Source organism: Tiliqua scincoides, chromosome 1, assembly GCF_035046505.1.
Source record: "Tiliqua scincoides isolate rTilSci1 chromosome 1, rTilSci1.hap2, whole genome shotgun sequence".
Lineage (NCBI taxonomy): Eukaryota > Metazoa > Chordata > Lepidosauria > Squamata > Scincidae > Tiliqua > Tiliqua scincoides.
This window is the reverse complement of record NC_089821.1, coordinates 237,773,261-237,791,481: the sequence shown is the minus strand read 5'-3', so window position 1 is coordinate 237,791,481 and position 18,221 is coordinate 237,773,261. Positions and strand designations below refer to the sequence as shown.

Here is an 18,221-nt window from a genome sequence, read left to right as displayed (position 1 = left end):
AGTTTTGATTCACAGCAATACTGGGCATGTGTACTGGAGGTTATTTGTTTTGCATAGCCAATAATATGAATGCTGCTTTAAATACTTTTCATGTGTGCTTGGTAGATAGATGCGCAGGGGAACCATGCAAAAGAATTATTGCCATCTATTGACCAAAAACAATGGCCAATATTTTTGCTGAAATTGGGTGTATATTACAAAAATTACTTATATAAAGAGTGCAACATAGCTATACTCCCTTTTACTGTACAAAAAAGCCTTCTCTCAGTAAAAAGTTTGTGATACTGAGACAATCTCTTGAATAGCACCTGAATGGTCAATCAATTTTTGATCCTATAAAGTACAGTAGTCAAAGTGGTTGTTTCAAAGGTCGTCAGAATATATTGACCTTTATATATTCTATATTTTATAGATATAAATATAAAATTTATATATTTTAATATATAATTAAATATTTAAATATTATATATTTTGAGACCTTTTTCAGTCTCAAAACCTTTCCAGGCAGTTGTCATGAAATCTCTGAATTAGTTACTAAATCTAATGATCTCTGCTAGACACCACAGGATGACAGGAAGAAGGCTGTAGCAAAGTGGATTAACCTCAATGACGGAATGACAACATACATTAATGCAGCCATTTTCAACCACTGTGCCGTGGCACACTAGTGTGCTGCGAATGGTCCACAAGAATGTGGACCACAAGAATGGTGTGCCACAAGAATTTGGGGGAAGATCAGTTATTAGTAGGGCCAATGGGGATGTGAGCCCCCCACTGGCAGCATGGTGTGCCTTGTCAATTGTCAAAAACCTGATGGTGTGCCTTGACAATGTTGATTCCTTGTCAGTGTGCCACGAGATGAAAAAGGTTGAAAAATGCTGCATTAATGTATAGAAGCATGATCACAATCATTCCTACTAAAAACAAAGTCATGATGAAAAATAGATTATAGCACCAGAGCAGAAATTCAGCTCCACGATCAGCTTTTAGCACTTGTATTATTGCAGGAATCATGAAGCCTAAACTATTGCTTGTCAGAAAAGACACAATTTCAAATTTGATTTCCTGCCTGACTATTTTTACAACTTGAAAAGATTTTTTATACCTAAAACACATGACTTTTCAGAATCTTCCCTCTTCAACAAGGCAGTCTTAACTCACAGGAAAACGAAATGGCCTGCAGTCACTTCTAAACAGTTTATTTAGAAGATTTCTACACTGCCATTCTCCAGACTAAAAATCTGATGTGCAAGATGGTTTATAACAAGTTAAAAACATATATAGTAAAAAATAAATAAAACAATACTTAAATAAAAACAATAGTGGTTAAAACAACAGATTAAAATATAAAATTATCAGTCAAATAGCAGATAAAAAGTCAGACTAAAAGTCTAGTGGGGCCCCCTATATCCTTGTCAGAAACCTTCCCCCCAGTCTACCCACCACCAAAAGATGTTTGAAATAAAAGTTTCCAAGCCCTGTTGGAAAGTATTCAGGAAGGAGGCTGACTGTGGAATTCTCTTTAGGTGAATTATATTTGGGGAGCCACCATCAAGAAGCCCTTTCTCTCACTGCTGCCCCCCCTTCAGTCAAGGGGGCATACAAAGAAGGGCCTCCTCTGAAGATCTTAGTGATGAGCCAGTCTATATGGGAAAAGGTGACAGATATTCTGGCCCCAAACCATCAAGGTTTTAAAGCTTAAAACCAGTACCTTGAATTGTGCCCAGAAATGAACCAGCAGCCAACACAGCTGCCAGAGCAACTGTCCAACAGAATCAAACTGTCAACCTCCTGCAACCATAAGGGATAGTGCATTCTGTACAGCTGAGTTTCCAAAGTGTCTTCAAGGGTAGCCCCAAGTAGAGCGTGTTACAGTAGTCTAATCATGTGCTGTGGCCAGGTCAATTTCCAACTGCCTCCAGACAACGCTCCAGGACCTTGACCACCACCCTCAAAGATAAAGAAAAGGAGAGACAGAGTTGGGTATCATCCACATATTAGTGTCGGCCAACTCCAAATCCCAGGATACAGCCCTGCAGCACCCCCACAGGTCACAGACCAGGGTGCCAAACAGGTATCCCCCCAGCACCACCACCAGTAAGGAGCAGAACCACTTCAGAGCAGTGCCTCCAACCTATAATTCAGCTAATTGTCCCAGGACACCATGGTTGATGGCGTCAAACAACACTGAGAATTCCAGCAGGAACAACAGGGATGCAATCTCCCAGCACGATCTGCCCTAAAGGACAGCTTAAGAAACAGTATTTTAATTTTTTTTCTTTATCTTGCATTGTAACTGATACACCAAAGTTTCAACATTGCATTGTTCAAATAAACTATAATAATGGCCGGCACGATTAGGCCAAAGGGCCATCTCAACCAGCGCTCTGAACAAAAGAGTATAAAATGTACTAGAAAACTGTAACTCTCTCTTTTATGCTCTGCAGATTAAAGGCCCATTTAAAAACAATCATCTGAATGTTTCAATATATTCCTATTTATGTTATGTAAATTTATCCAAATGAAATCTGCCTTCATCCAATATGATTTCTAGATCAGATGATTCTCAGAAGTACTTTCTTTCCTGGACCCATATGGGAGTGTGTGGCACAACAATCCCACAAAATGGAGCTTGCTGGGATGTGGAGAAGCAGCCCATGTAAACCAAGTACACCCTGTCCCAAGAGAGGAATCTCTTGTAAATAGCACTCAACTATCAAGTCATGGTGTGTGAATCCATCCTTAGACATAACTTTTATATCCTAAATATTTGCCTAGAAAATTCCAAAAACGTCACAATTTTCTTTTACTACCAGAATCTACCCTGAAACATTTTTAACTTGCTGAATGAAACTGCCCACTTAAAACAGCTAGTACAGAACCTCTCTTAAAGCGGATCTGAGAAAAAACATACATAGCTGAACTTACAACTGAACTTCAGTGTCTGGGCCATGCAACTTATAAAATACACACATATTTTAAACACTTTTGCATAAACAATGGGTCACATACTTTTAACATCCGCTTACATTCAGAGAACAGTGGTTTAACTATATATTGTAGAAGAGCAGCTGTATTTGCAGCAAAGCACAATACTGTATCGCAGCACCTTAAAAGACTACTAACTCACTTATGTTGGTCTAACCTTCCACGGGCAAGAGCCAACTATATTATAGAGGGCAATGTTTTAAAAATGGACAGGAATGGGACCACTATTTTCATTCTAAAATATTAACATGCCTATGACAAAAAAAAACACAACTACCTTCACTTTCCTCTAACAGGCTTCACACCATTTTACAACTGTAAAATACAGTTGTAAGAATGTAAAATACATACAACTGTAATAAAGACATTAACCACTACAAAGCTTTTGTAATACTAAAAAACCACCTCCAACACAATAAAATAGCCAGAGCCCAGGAATTTGGAGCCTCAGTGATTAGCAAAACAGCCTCAACTTTGTGCTGCAATGTGAAGCAAGAAAAGGAAGTCTTTACAGATATTGGAACTTCTCTTTCTCGTTGCTTACTGAGAATGCAGCTTTTGCTGTAGACATTCTTAGACCTTCCAAGGCGAGAAATAACCAACTCAAGCAGACTACAGTCATTTCCAGGTGATAAATGGGACTAAGTGAGAAATATAATTCACCAAAACACCTTTCAGTTGGGCCTCACGCTCCAGCTTTGCAGGAATCTACACTGATATCTACACTGACAGGATAAAAGACATATTTAAGCCAACTGTTGTACAGTACAAAAAACTGTTACAATTCAATAATTGATGTCCTGATTATAAGAACCATCTCAGACATATTTTATATGCTGATATATCTATCCAATATCAATAGAAGTTATACTGGTACACTTAAAATTGCAGACTAATGGTGTCATCCTAAACATGTTTACTTGAAAGGCCCACTGTGTTCAACAGGCCTTACTCCCAGACAAGTATGTTAAGGATTACAGTCTTAAACAGTGGCGTAGCTGGCAAGGGGCAGGGAGCCAGTCCACCCCAGGTACCAGCCTTGGGGGAGGGTGATACCACGAATGACCCAACATCACTAACATCGCAGAGGCTATGAATAACCCCATCATACTATATATCATTGGATGCTGAATTTCCAGTGGAATGCAATGGAAGAAACTGGATCAAAATATGTGCTTTCCATCAAAAGTTATGACCAGAAAACCTGAAACAAAAAAATGCATGGAGCCCTATGGAAAATGAAACTGAGCCATTTACGCGCAAGTAGGAGAACTTGCCTTAGTCCGACCAAAAGGGCAGGCTGAGAGGAATCTAACGACACCAGAATGGTTCCTATCCAGTGAAAGCAGCCCCCCCAAAACACCCAAGAAGGAAGTCCTCCCTCCAAGCAAAGGAATGTATTGAGCCCTAAAGAAAGCAAAAGTAAGCCACATGGTTGCGAAAATCTCACTGATTTATTTGTGTGTGTGTGGGGGGGGGGTTATTGCAGGCAGCAAACCCCCCCCCCCCAAAGAATAAACCAGAGGCTTGAGCTGTAGGTGGGCACTGGGGAGGGCTGAAAATCTCACTTGGTGAAACAGGGCTGGCTTCTTACTTATTTTATTTTCTTTAGTTATTTATAATTTTTTTATTTTGCTTGATGATGTCACTTCCAGCCATGACATCACTTCCGGTGGGTCCTGGACAGATTGTCATTCTAAAAAGTGGGTCCCAGTGTGAAAAGTTTGAGAACCACTGCCTTAACTCAAAAAAGGCCAATGAGACATGGGGGGTGACATCCTAGTGACCAAAATTCTGGAAATCGTGGCTTTTAGGAATAATACCATCATGTTATATACCATTTGATGCAGAATTTCATCCATTGCTTGTGGGTAAATATTCACTGCAATTATTTTTCCGGCCATTATTATTATTATTCATTCCATGAACACAGACTATTATTATCTCTGTCTCACCTACCTCATAGGGTTGTTGTGAGGACAAAATAAGGGGAGGAATCATGTACACCATCCTGAGCTGCTTAAAGGAAGGTTGGCATAAAAAGTGAATTAATTAAAGTCATATGGGGTGACAAAAATTTATGGGCCCCAGGTGTTAAATGACCTAGCTACGCCTCTGGATAGAGAGATGCTGTTTACACTCTCACATAACAGCAGAACCAGGGACATCCACTAAAATTGAGCGTTGGGAGATTTAGAACAGAGGAAAGAAAATATTTTTTTACTCAGCGTGTGGTTGGTCTGTGGAACTCCTTGCCACAGGATGTGGTGACGGCATCTGGCCTAATGCCTTTAAAAGGGGATTGGACAAGTTTCTGGAGGAAAAATCCATTACGGGCTACAAGCCATGATGTGTATGTGCAACCTCCTGATTTTAGAAATGTACTATGTCAGATGCAAGGGAGGGCAACCAGGATGCAGGTCTCTTGTTATCTGGTGTGCTCCCTGGGGCATTTGGTGGGCCGCTGTGAGATACAGGAAGCTGGACTAGATGGGCCTATGGCCTGATCCAGTGGGGCTGTTCTTATGTTCTTAGATCTATCTTGCCACAATTAACTTCAATGCACCAATTTGTATTAATTCACTTTCTACTTCACAAAGGGTGTATATATTCAATTACTGGCACAAATTTAAATTATGCATCACTTCCTTTTAGCAAAAGATTTTCAGTGATAATAGCATTGTTTTGAACAACCTATATATGTTAATTGTTTAGGCAACCATGAAATGGATCATCATATGGTATAGCCCTGGTCTAATGAAACCAGATAAGGTGTCGGTCATGCTGAAATGACTCCGTGGAAGTGGATCAAACTGTGTAGTCATAACTGGAACACAATGCATTGCATAAAACTGAAAAACACATTCATGTGGGAACCTCTCACAATCACCAGTGAGGTCTGAAATACAGATGTTCGATCCCAGAAGGAGGCTGCAGTCATAACCGTCACACAATGCACAACTATACCGTCACACAAAGCACCACCCTTTTGACTGCTTTTGCCCCATGATGTAGTCCACATTACGGCCAAAATTCAATATACAGCAGATACACAGAGTACCCTATTACTTTTATGCAAAACTTCACAATTTTTGAAAGAAGAGTTAGGCTGAACAGAGGCCAATGGTGAGGATTTAAGAATTTGGTGAGGCCAATGGTGAGGAAATTTAAGAATTTAAAACTTGGACAAACCCAATTAGATGCTGAATATCTTCTATCTGAACATTACCCCCACCACCACCACCACATCCTTATATTTACTTTTAAAATACTCAATTTTTTTAAAAAAAGTCTATCATGTGGAATGGGGAACTGCTCTTCAAAGAAAACAAAGTCAAACTCCCCTTCGGCATGCAAAATTGGTTGTGCAGCTCTTTGGAGCTAGGACAATACATTTACAATGCCAATATATCTTAGCATCCATTTATTAGGCTACTTTAAAAAACAGCTGGTTTGCAATTGTATTTTAATTGATTTCCTGGTCAATCATTGATTGATTTGTCATCAGAGGAAAGAAAAGCATCTGAAAGACATTCTTCTATGCCAAGGTTCACACTTACTATGGTTCTAACATCTCTGTTTTTGCCTCTATCTCTTAGCACAGATTATTCTTGACAATCTTTCAACAGCCTCTAGGCTTTTTTTTTTTGCAAGACCTTCAATAACCCTTCTGAGGCAGACGAACATCCTGTTTATGGTAAAGGACAGGAGCTGAACAAGTCATTGTGGCGTAGCTGGCATTAATTTGTAGCAAAGGGGTGCCAAAACTTTGCAACCAAGTCAGACAAATTTCCTCGAATTCCTACAGTACTTACTTGGGAACTTAATTCATTTTTGACAAGGTTTCGCTGCACCTATTTCATTTATGGAAAAGGCTTTTCATTGAAAGTCTTGCAATTAACCTTCTTTACATCAGGAAAATGGATCCCTTCCCTGTTTTGTTTAAGGAATTTGTTTTCAGTAACGAGCACAGGGTAAAAGCTACATAAGGCATGACTTCTTTTGCTTCAAATGAAGTTGAGCCATGTTACCAACATGTACCTTACACCAAACATATCACTTCTTTGGCATTATGCTGAAAACCACATCAGTTATTTTTGACTGCAACACTGTCCTCTCCGCACCCCAAGTATTTAGATTGGACCAGTTCCTGAAACCGTGTAAGTACAGACTTCCATACCACATCACAGTACAACACTATGTGTTTCCTAAGGTCCAATCTCAACAGCAATAAATCAGGAATTTGGATTTCTATGAAAAAGATTTAACTTTTCAGTGCCAGAATTTGAAGAATTTCATAGATGATTTCTGGCAGCACAACATCAGGAATTCCAGACTGAATGGTATGCACACTAATACAATTCTTTCTTCTTTGAGAGCATATCTGAAAAAGGCTTTGAACAAGTCATTTGTGAGGAAAATGTGTAAATTAGAGTCAGGTTCCACTCCCATTGAAGTCCTAGGAGTGCCAGTGCAGTGGCTGCTATACCGGCATTATGTGTCATAAAAGCACCGTAAAGTGCTTCAACACTGTGTGAGTATGTGGTGCCAGCAGGAAGGCCAGTGCCATGCTGTGGGCACCTTATTCAGCCTGATGGCTGCAGGGCAGGTAACTGCTGCACTGTGTGGATGGAGAGTAGAACAAAGGCGTGGAAGGGGTGTTTTGGGGTGTGGGAGGGTTGGAGTGATTCAGGTCAGTGGAGAAGGCTTCCATTAGAACATAAGAAGAGCCCTGCTGGATCAGGCCAAGGGCCCATCTAGTCCGGCTTCCTGTATCTCACAGTGGCCCACCAAATGCCCCAGGGAGCACACAAGACAACAGACACAACCTGCGTCCTGGTGCCCTCCCCTGCATCTGGCAATCAGAGGCAGCCTGCCTCTACCTTGCACATCTACCTTGCAATCAGAGGCAGCCTACCTCTACCTTGCACATACCTACCATGACTTGTAACCTGTAATGAACTTTTCCTCCAGAAATGTGTCCAATTCCCTCTTAAAGGCATCCAGGCAAGATGCCATCACTACAAACTAATCACACGAACTAATTACATGCTGGGTAAAGAAATATTTTCTTCTGTCTGTCCTAACTCTCCCAACACTCAACTTTCGTGGATGTCCCCTGGTTCTGGTGTTATGTGAGAGGGAAAAGAGCGTCTCTTTATCCACTCTGTTTATCCCCTGCATGATAATAATAAATAATAATACAGGTATTTATATACCGCCTTTCTTGGTCCTCAGATTTCTCCTCAGACTTTAATTCGAGGCGGTTTACATAGGCAGGCTATACTAAATCCCAATACGGATTTTTACAGTTGAAGAAGGTTCTGTCTTTCAAGAACCACAACATTTCAGATGGATCTTTTATGATCTGGTATCACATTCTGGCCTCCATTTTCCTCCCACACAGGCTGACAGCGGCAAAAGAGCAGGTGGAATAACTTGGCTAGACTTGTCAGCTGCTTCAAGGTCTCGGCATTCACGGTGCTGGTGGCCTTGAACTGGTGACCTTCGGATGTTATCTTCAGGCAAATGAAGGCTCTACCCTCTAGACCAGACCTCCTGCTCATGATTTTGTATGTCTCAATCATGTCACCCCTCAGGCACCTCTTTTCTAGACTGAAGAGGCCCAAACGTTTTAGCTTTTCCTCATAGGGAAGGTGCCCCAACCCAGTAATCATTTTGGTTGCTCTCTTTTGCACCTTTTCCATCTCCACTATATCCTTTTTGAGATGCAGCGACCAGAACTGGACACAATACTCCAGGTGTGGTCTTACCATCGATTTGAACAATAGCATTACAATATTAGCTGTCTTATTGTCAATGCCTTTCCTAATGATCCCAAGCATGGAATTAGCCTTCCTCACTACTGCCGCACATTGGATCGACACTTTCATTGAGCTGCCCACAAGGACCCCAAGATCTCTCTCCTAATCTGTCTCAGATAGCTCAGAACCAATTAGCCCAGTGTTTCTCTACTGTAGGTTGGGACCCACTAGGTGGGTCGCAAGCCAATTTTAGGTGGGCCCCATTCATTTCAATATTTTATTTTTAATATATTAGACTTGATGCTACCATGGTATGTGATTGCATTTGGGGAAAAGTTACAGACCTATACTTTTAACAAGCTACTATGTATATTCTTTAAACAAAGTAAATGGGACTTACTCTTGGGTGAACATGGGTAGGATTGCAGCCTAGGATTGTTAAAAATTTTCCTGCTTGATGATGTCACTTCCAGTCAGAACATCACTTCTGGTGGATCCTGACAGATTCTAAAAAGTGGGTCCTGGTGCTAAATGTATGAGAACCACTGCATTAGCCTATATGTGAGGTTTTGATTAGCCCCAGTGTGCATGACTTTACACTTACTTACACTGAAACGCACCTGCCATCTTGCTGCCCAGTCTCCCAGTTTGGAGAGATTCTACTGGAGCTCTTCACGATCTCTTCTGGTCTTCACCACTTGGAAAAGTTTGGTGTCCAGGTCATTTATGAACAGGTTGAAAAGTACAGGTCCCAGGACAGATCCTTGGGGCACTCCACTTTCCATCTCTCTCCATTGTGAAAACTGCCCATTGACACCCAACTCTCTGTTTCCTGGACCTTACCCAGTGCTTCCTGGACCTCAACCTGGACCTTCCACTGTACCCGAACCCCCATTCTGGGTCTGAAAGCCCTACATGGAGCTACTATGCCAGCAATTTAGCTAGCACAGATCCTAAGTTGCCCCATTGAACAGGTTGGGGCTCTACATTGGGTAATGGAACAAATGTTCCCTTACTCAGAGGAGACTTTCAGCCTGCTCAAATTCAGCGCTGGATACAGTGTTGGCTCTGCAGCCCTGCCATGCCAGTGCTGAATAGGATTGGGCTGTCAGTTTTCTTAACAAGCAGTTGATATTAGGTAATATTTCCTTAAGGTTAGACAGTAAGATTTCATGTTACATGTTGCAGATGGTCAACTGGAACAAAGTGCACATTGCCTTATTCTATGAAAGTCAACCATACTTCACGTTGTATCAATATTTGTAATCCTTCCATGCAAGCCATCATCTTGTTAAAAACAATAGGGTACAACTACATGACACTATTGTGAAAGATTGATTGAAGAACAAAAGCACAGAACAAGAGACATGAGGCGACTGAGGGAACAGCAGCTTCATTCTCCTATTTCAGGCTTGCAACCGGGCATAAACAAAGTTGAATGGCTGACCTAATTGCCTGCACTATTAAACTACAGTTTTTATCTGCCAGGGGGAGGGAGGCAGAGTGTGGATACTTGAATTTGTACTAGTAAATCTGCATTAAACGTGGGCCTACTGTTCATTTAATAGATTCTAATTCCATACTGCTTTCATTTTTATAATTGTATACTGCTCTTATTTAACACAATATAAATATTTTTAAAGAGCTCAATTTATTCTGGCCGTCATAACAATTCAACAAATTGGAATAGTAGGATAATTTGACCGCAACTGCAGGAGCTTTTTTTTTTTTTAAGCACTAGCTTTTTACTAGCAAGGAATACAGGAAGAAATGGTACTGCTTGAAGTACTGCAGTATTACAGTTATGTCTTCTGCCATAGTAGTACATATATGTTCTGAACAACAGGTACAGGTTCTGGTCTACTGAAGACAGGTTCAGAAAATTGGAAGAAGAAATATGCATGAAAAAAATTTGAAGTTCCAGAAATATGGGAAGCTCGCAATACAAGCAATCTGAACAAATATGCTGATCTAGTACACACTACCCTTTGTCCAACAAAACTTAAATTTTTATTAAGTTACTAGGCCATCGCCATTCTCATTAATAGAGATTCCACACAGAACACACCATCTGCCAATGGAACAATAATTAAACCCCAAGAACCCAGTTTGATCACCTCTTTCAGCACCATTTACAGTTACACTATAAACTTAGATAAACTAAGATGAAATGCTAGGAAAAATGAGACACTTCTGAAGAACAAACTGTTTCTACATTTTAAAAGTGGCGTGCCAGATCAAACAGCACTCTGTTGTAACCGTGCTATAAAGAACTCTGCCTTCCTGTCCAAATGACTCACAGAAGATCTAGCTAGCCAAAGAGAAATCAGAGGGAGAAGATCTTTGGTCATATACCAACCAGTTGTCTACAAGACTGCCAGAGAAAACAGTGACCAAGTGAAAGAAAGAAGGAGAACACAAAAGAACTGTGTCTAGGAAACCTTGATTCACTTACCAAAAATTCACACTGCTATGGAGTTTGGCATAAACGACAGCACATATTCATTAGCACAACATATAGCACAATGTTTTTGTGAGGAGTATGACCAATGGAAGGAAATGAGAATTAATCCAATGGAAGAAAGAAGGGCCAAAGGTTGTGCATCAAACTTTTACCAAACTTGTTGAATTAGAACATTTTGCAGTATAGAAGCTCTTCCGAAGAATACTGCCTTTATCATAACTTCTGGCATGTAGATGTCACTGAAGTATTGCAATATTCCATAATCAAGAGAACCCAAATATAAGCTGCATAAGGAAACAGATTTCCACATACAGTCTATCCTCACCAGTGTACAAATACCAGCAGCATACAGGAGGTGCAAGGAGGAAGAGACATGCATTTAGTAACTGTAGCGAACAACTCTTATGGGTGGATGGGTTGAGTTTTGGACTACACCTCACAACAGCGCATCAGTTCTGTGAAAGACATCAGTCTGACACATTTCATGGCTGTTAGGCAAGGCAGGAACAAGACCACTGGATTCAGCCTGGTGGCCCCGTTACTTCCTAACGTGATCAGAAATGTGAAAAGGGCTCTAGTGATGGACTAGTGATGGACCCCGATTCTTCTGTGCATTAGGCGATTGACACAAACATACTTAGATACCTATGCTCCTTATCCCTGTCAATGTCATGAACACCAAAATGTATCTTTATGCTGCTCCTACAGTTTTTTTGGGATTGTAGTACAGAATAAAATATTCTGCTTATTTCCTTTTGATTCAAGGCATGCAGAATACACGCATTTGCACATGTGTGCTTGGTACCTGCTTGGAGAGGAGAGGGCCATGCTCATTAGGACTGATGGCCAGTAGACACAGATCCACAGGTCAGAAAGGCCACACTTTTCATTGAACAATGTAATCAACCTCCCCCCCTCCCCCACTGATCCATGGAGTTGTCCAAATAGGAACAGAGACTGGTTTATTCCTTACATTCATATTGAGGTTTCACGACTCCAAAATTAAGGTGACGCCTTCCAGCTCCAAATCCTGCTGGAACAGCATATTTGGTAACCTGTGACCAGAGCCACCTCTTAAGAACTCTCGATTTCGAGAAAAACGAATTGTGCAGAAAAGAAGAAAGGTTTCACAAGTCCAACAGTCCTCAACAACCACATAATTGAACTCAATCTAGGAGCAAGCCTCTAAGTTGCCACTGCCCCTTCAACTGGGTGGGAAAACACACGCAGAACCCAGCAGAGGTCTACAATTAGCAACAAAGGATCCCCTGATTGACAGCCCAATCCTCCGTGGCGGGAGGCTCCTCAGAAGAAGAGGAGGTTTGTCCCCTTCCCCCGAGTAAGGCAAGCAGCCCCGCAATGGGGCTAAAGTAAAGGCTCATGTAGGTCTGCTCGTGTAGAGCGAGCAGACCTGCCCAAGCGCCTTGGATCCTGCGGATCCACCTCTCCCCCGCCCCGACACGCCTCCCCATGCCCTTGGCCATGCCTCCCCCTCCCCGGAACACCTCCCCATGCCCCTGGCCACGCCCCCACGTCCTGTTCCACAGCCCGGCGGTCCAGGAGACAGCTGAGCCACGGAACCCGGGAGCCCGCTGGGTCCTAGCCCAGCGCCGGCTGATGCTGAGCTAGCTCTGGCGGGAGCCCAGCGGTAAGCCCCACAAACGAGCCTTACGGCACATTTGCAACTGTGGTCCGACCACAGGATCAGGCTCTGAGTCACTCCACTGAAGAACCCATACAATTCAATGGGATGAAAGCCTATAAAAACCCTAGGCTTCAAAGCCTTGTATTGTTTGTTCTATTGCCCATCTTGTTGTTTGTTCCACTGCACTATCCTGCCTTAAGACCCTTTGGGACTGTTAGTCCGCTGATGCTGTATCAGCTGCCATTTGAAAACCAACCAGCACCTAGGATCAGTAACACCCCAAACTCCCTTCCAGTCTTCTCTCTCTCTCTCTCTCTCTCTCTCTCTCTCTCTCTCTCTCTCATTCTCCCCAAGAGCTACTGAAGCTGCTAAACCAGCATGAACTGATCAGCTAACTTTGTGGGCTGTGTCTCCCTCTAAGCATCCCTTCTCTCCCACAAAGGCTGCTCAGCTTCCTTGCCCTGCTCCCTTCAAGACTACATGCCTCAGTACATGCTGGGGACTGCTTTATAGCCCTCTTTCTGCCTTTGAGATCCCTCTTTGCCTAGGGAGAACGGCTGCGACACCTGCAAATCAATCTGGATCTGCAGCTCAAATTGGAGCCTCATGCACTTTCTGTCGCAGTGCTCTGGAGCTCCTCGCCTATAAGTCGATTTCACAGATAAGATGAGGGCAGACTTTGAGCCCAAAATCATGGAATTTGCTACAACCCTCGAATAAGTCGGGGTTAAACTTAGGGAGGTGTGTGACTATAATTTTGTCTGATTCTGCCCGAGGCCAGATCCTGAAAAATGTCCCAGTAATTGTTATCTAAGAACTGTACCATCTAATTTATTAAAAATAAAGTAAAAGATCATAAAATACATTTGTATTCAGTAGCTTTTTTAATTCTGGTCTTCACAACCTTTTTGTAAACACTGTCAGAGTATTAAGTGCACTGTAAACCACTGAACTGTAAACTAAGCGCACAGGTAGAACCATTACGGTAACCAAATCTTTCTTTAAAGTGCCTGATATGTTAAGCCAGAGGCTCTAAATATAACATATAACATTTAACACAATACTTTAAGAGCTGTTTGAAGTCTGATTTCTCTTCAGAATGTCCACATAACTGCTGGAACTGTTCTTCAGTGACATCATCAGCATAAATGTCCTCTATGTCACCATCAATTGAATCAGTATCAGATGCTGATTCATCTGTGCCTTCATAAATGGCATCATCTTCTGCGCCATCCATGGCATTACTGATTCCACATTTCAGGAATGCCTTCTTTACCATTTCTGGTGGAATTGCAGCCCATGCATCCTTTACCCATTTAACAACCAAATCTATGTCTGGTTTCATCAAGTTCCCTCCTTGGGTTAACTTGGCTTGAACAGAGCATAACCATTCCCTCCACAACGTGCGTATTCGGTCCTTGAATGGCTTGTTCAGGCAGACATCCAGTGGCTGTAGAACTGATGTGAGGCCGCCTGGAATAACTGCTAATGTAGTGGCCATTCTTTTTGCTTCTTTCTTTATGTCCTCTGTTTTATGTGCACGGAACTGATCCCACACCGGTAGTGATGGGCGTTTTCTTAGACCCGCACCTGGTTGCCTACCCCACACATCTTGCAGCCACCATTTAGTGCCCTCTTCATCCATCCAGCCTTTAGGGTGGGCATGTACAATTACTCCAGCAGGAATTTTTAAGTTCTTTGGCATGGTTTTCCTTTTGAAAATTATCACTGGATGCAGCTTTGTGCCATCTGCCAGACCAGACAGGACAACAGTGAAGTGGGTTTTTTCATGACCAGTGGTTTTCACAAGTACAGTCCTCTCACCAACACTTGTAACAGTTCTGTTACCAGGCAGATGAAAAGTCATTGGGGTTTCATCCATATTGCCAATGTTAGCTGCATCAAAGGCATTCTTTTGTCTCTGATTTATAATTAATTGATGGAACAATTTCACCTTGTCATCCAGTTCTTTAGGAAGCTTCTGTGAGAGCTTTGTCCACTGGCAAAGGCACAGTCCATATTGGTTCATGAACCGGGTGCACCAGCCAGCAGATGCTACAAACTGTGCAACGCCTTTGGTCCCTGAAAGTTTTTCATCTTTGGCCAACTGAAGTGCCCGTAACCGAATGCTGGAGCGAATCACTATATAGCCATTTTGCCTGCATTCCATGACCCAGTCATTCAGATCCTTCTCCATGGCAGGAAAAAGTGAAGGTGCAAAACACATAGCTTTCTTAGACTGTGGCATTGCTTGCAGTTCAGTCTCTTTTTTTCTCCAGTCCCGAACAAGTTTTTCAGTTACGCCAAACTGCCTTGCAGCCACAGAATTATTGCTTTCCTTGGCATGTTTAATAACTTTCAGTTTGAAAGATGCCCTGTAAGAAGCTCTCCTTTGGATACTAGAACTCATATTTAGGACTGGAATGGACAAAGTTGACCTGGTCACTAGGGCCCTGGTTGCTCTGCTGGTCAGAATAGCTCCTATCTGGCCTCCTGTATCCTCTCTGCACAACCTGCCAGAAAAATTCACAACCAGCACACTACCTTCATTTCTCATACTATGATGTCAGGAGTAAATCACTGCAGTGAGGGGAGAGTAAGAGAAATGCTGCTTGTGAGGAATAGATGCAGCTTGCCCTTTCACACTAAAAACAAACACATGTAAGTGGGGGGGGGGGGAGATCTCTATACAGACCAGTGCAAAAACAGGGGGAAGGTGTGGGGGAGGGAAGATCTTTATATAGACATCACAGCAACACCAGTGCAAAAGCCCTTGGAGCCTAATCCTATGCATGTCTACTCAGAAGTAAGTCCCATTATAGTCAATGGGGCTTACTCCCAGGAAAGTGTGGGTATGTACCTCTTTAAAATGCAGATAGACTTTATCTTATCTTTACAATGCAAATAATCAGAACAAAAGCACGAGGGAGGAACATTGAATGGAAGGAAAAGGGATTGCCATACCCTACCTTCCAAGCTGAAAGCACAAATTGGAGAGATTTCTAATGCAGCCATGGCTGCTACCATGTGTAGCTCCTCACTTTCTCCTTTTGCAAGCCTGTCCAGGTGGTGCTTCCAGTCCCGCACTCCCGTGCTCCTGCAAAGTCTTGCAAAACAAGGCTTTGCAGCTTGCATTCATGCTGGGGCTGCAGCCTGTTTCCTCTGCCGAACCCAGGAGAGATCCAGGCTCCATGACTTGCTCCCGTCATGCCCGCAAGTATAGGCTGCAGTCTCTAGCAGCCAAAGTAGCACAGCAGCAAATGGCGGGGCGCTGCAAGCCAGATGGAAGCTCCTCTGGGCTTCTGATAGCTGCCGCCATACCCTTAAACCACCCAAGCTCGTTAGTGACCCGGAGATAAGATGAAGGAGCAATCAAGGCTAGATTTCAAGGCATGAAAGATAAGGCGAAGTGAGAATTGGAGCTTGATTACTTGGCAAAAATTTCAGGCAGTAAATTCTTTGTATCTTCACCCTTACCTCCATTTTCCTTTCCCTGCCAAAACAAACAGCTGTGCCATTAGCCATCCCTCAGGATACCTGCACATGATTGTTTGTCTTCCCCCCCCCCCCCACACCCCTTACATGTGTTTTAAAAAGCACCAGTAGTTAACAATTAAGGCCTGGATATTTATATACAGTACTGCTTAAAAGGCAACATCAAAGTTTTACGCCTACTGAGTCACAGAAATTAAGTTTGGTTGGCAACCTTCAGTCTCAAAAGACTATCGTATAAGCCTACAGCACCCAGTATTTCCGGACGGTCTCCCATCCAAGTACTAACTAGGCCTGACCCTGCTTAGCTTCCAAGATGAGATCAGGCATGTGCAGGATAACAGCTGCTGCTTACTCACCTTTGAGTTCTATTTATTTTGCAGTTAAAAATCCATAAAGGATGAGACACAAAGCTGTGAGGTTTTGCATAGAAGGGATGTTATACACCTTGTGCTAGAATGTGGATGAGAAAAGTAAAAATAATTCCAAAGATGATATTCTGTGGGCAGTTTTCTTTCCAAAGAAACAGCAGAATGGTTATACAATCCATCTGTTTTAGCACTTGCATGAACTCTTGTGCAAATTCTTTTATGTTTGCTGGATGGAGCTACCAGCTTTTCTGTTCACAGTTCTTTGAATCTTACCCAATAATATATGTTACAGAAAATATATGCCAAATAGTGTATAATACAAGAGTTAATGGAGAAAAGCTAAAAAATATTGACCTATAGGAGAAATTATATTATACTGGAAGATGTACTGAGGCTCAAAAAAGATGTATAAATTTTTCTCTTTTCTATGTGCCACCATTATCTGAGCACTTGTGAAAAATAAGGATCAACAAAGTAAAATACAGAGGCCAACTATCTTTACCATCTGGCTCAACTTTGACCTCAGCAATATTCTATTAGTTTTGACAGTTTCCTCTACTTTTTTCTCTGTTTTTTTATGTTTCATCAAGCAAGCAGACATAAAAAGCAAAAACTGTACAGAAAGACAGAAAGTTTAAATGGCAATATGATGAAAAAAAATTCTCTCATACATCAGAAATATTTCAATAGAACACAGAAAGGTTTTTCAGTCCCCTTTTTGTGACATTAGGGAAAGATAAAACTGAACTGCTCTATATCCTGGAAGAAATTAAATTTGTTCATTTACCAAACGCAGAACTGTTTTCATCTCTATGCAATCATCCATCTCAAAATACCATATAGAAGATGGGAAAAATGGATCTTAACATATTTCTATTTAAACTGACAGTTTAAAATGATACAAGATCAGCCTTTCAACCCTGTTTATATTATCTACCTTCCAACATTTTTAAAAACTATTTCCTTAAACATAATGATTTCTATACACATTAATGAAATCACAATAGAGTTGCAGTTCCCAAACTCTCTGGGAATAGGGAACCGCTGTTAAGTGCTTGCAGGGGAAACGCAAAGGCAGTGACGTGATCACCATGATTGTGCCGCTGTTGGGGACAAGAGAGGGTTTTTTTTATACTTACCCCTGGCAGCACCAGCCCTCTGGAGTGTACGGGGAACTTATGGACCACTCTGCAGGGCTTCCCAAGCCTTAGAAAAGCTAAAAATAGCTATCATGACCCACTTCCAGTTTCCAAATGGTTTGCCGGGGTAAATAAAAAAACTCTTTGCCCCCATTAGTATTGTAGCGATCATCTCACCCCTTAAGGGGGCAGAGACAGGGTTTCCTTGGCTGCAGTGTCACAATGCCCCAGTTTGCAAACCTCTGCAATAAAGCCTTGTTCCATCTCAAAATTAGATACAATTCCATCATGGCACAATTTTTAATTAATATCTACAGCTGATGGGATGAAAAGGCAGCTTCAGTTCATTTTAAACAT

At 41.9% G+C, this 18,221-nt stretch overlaps 1 protein-coding gene across 1 annotated transcript in view; it reads right to left on the bottom strand.

Annotated features, from left to right (window-relative positions):
- The window catches only part of TTC27 (tetratricopeptide repeat domain 27), a 114,342-nt gene that overhangs the window by 56,722 nt on the left and 39,399 nt on the right, over positions 1-18,221 (bottom strand). The gene's annotated exons all lie outside the window — the stretch shown is intronic.